At 76.8% G+C, this 1,062-nt stretch overlaps 1 non-coding gene across 1 annotated transcript; it reads left to right on the forward strand.

Moving 5' to 3' along the window:
• Positions 1-616: 616 nt before the first annotated feature.
• Positions 617-769, forward strand: LOC139043935 (5.8S ribosomal RNA). The gene has a single exon (XR_011500999.1). It is a non-coding gene; the product is annotated as a 5.8S ribosomal RNA (ribosomal RNA).
• The last annotated feature ends 293 nt before the right edge of the window (positions 770-1,062 follow it).

Genomic DNA, 1,062 nt, shown 5'->3' on the forward strand with positions numbered 1-1,062 from the left:
CCGGCGGTGTGGGGTTCGGTCACGGGCGGGCAGCGCCGAGGCCTGCGTCCGTCCCCGGGTGGCCGCGGGCGGCGCGGGCGGCGTCGAGGCGGTGGCCGCGCGGCACTACCCGCTCCGCCTCGTCCGTTGCTTTGGCTTCCCCCCATCCAGGTACCTAGCGCGTCCCGGCGCGGAGGTTTAAAGACCCCTGGGGGGCCTCGCCCGTCCGCCTTGGGTCGGGGCGGTCGGGCCCGCGGGGAGTCGGGAGGCCTGGCCCTTCTCCCCCAGACTCCGCCTCGCCGGGCCGGGGCGCCGCGCCGTGCCGCGCCGCGCCGCCGTCGCGGCGGCCGTCGGGAGGGGGCGTCCCCGGCGGCCGTCGTGTCGTCGCGTGCGCGCGCGGGCGTGTGCGCGCCCCCGCGTCCTCGGGCGAGGCGGGAGCCCCCGGGCGCCTGTGGGGTGTCCGAGCACGGCCCCGCGGGGCCCGTGCCGGACGCCCCGTCGTCCAACCTTCCGGCCTCACGGAGTCTGGTCTCGTTGTGCCTTTCTGGCCGGCCGGAGGCACCCTCCGGGGATGTGCCGTGCCAGGGGCGGGCTCTTCCCCCGCCCTGCGGGGGGACCCCGCCGTTCAAACTCGTACGACTCTTAGCGGTGGATCACTCGGCTCGTGCGTCGATGAAGAACGCAGCTAGCTGCGAGAATTAATGTGAATTGCAGGACACATTGATCATCGACACTTCGAACGCACTTGCGGCCCCGGGTTCCTCCCGGGGCTACGCCTGTCTGAGCGTCGCTTGACGATCAATCGCCCCCGGGGTGTGGGTGTCGCCTGCCCCGGGGCGCGCGGCTGGGGGTCTCTCGCAGGGCCCGCCCCGGGCCCTCCGTCCCCCTAAGTGCAGACGCGGTGCCCCTCCTCCGCCCCGCGCGCCCGCCCCTCCTCCCACGCGCCCCGGCGCCCGGTCGTCGGAGGCGCGTGGGGGTCGGCGGCGGCGGCGCCGCGCGGGGTCCCGGGGTGGGGGCCGCCGCCCGCGAGTCGAGGGAGAGACAGACGCGAGAGCTCGCGCCGAGGTGCCCGTGGCCGCCACG

The sequence above is a fragment of the Equus asinus genome, unplaced genomic scaffold, assembly GCF_041296235.1.
Source record: "Equus asinus isolate D_3611 breed Donkey unplaced genomic scaffold, EquAss-T2T_v2 contig_422, whole genome shotgun sequence".
NCBI lineage: Eukaryota > Metazoa > Chordata > Mammalia > Perissodactyla > Equidae > Equus > Equus asinus.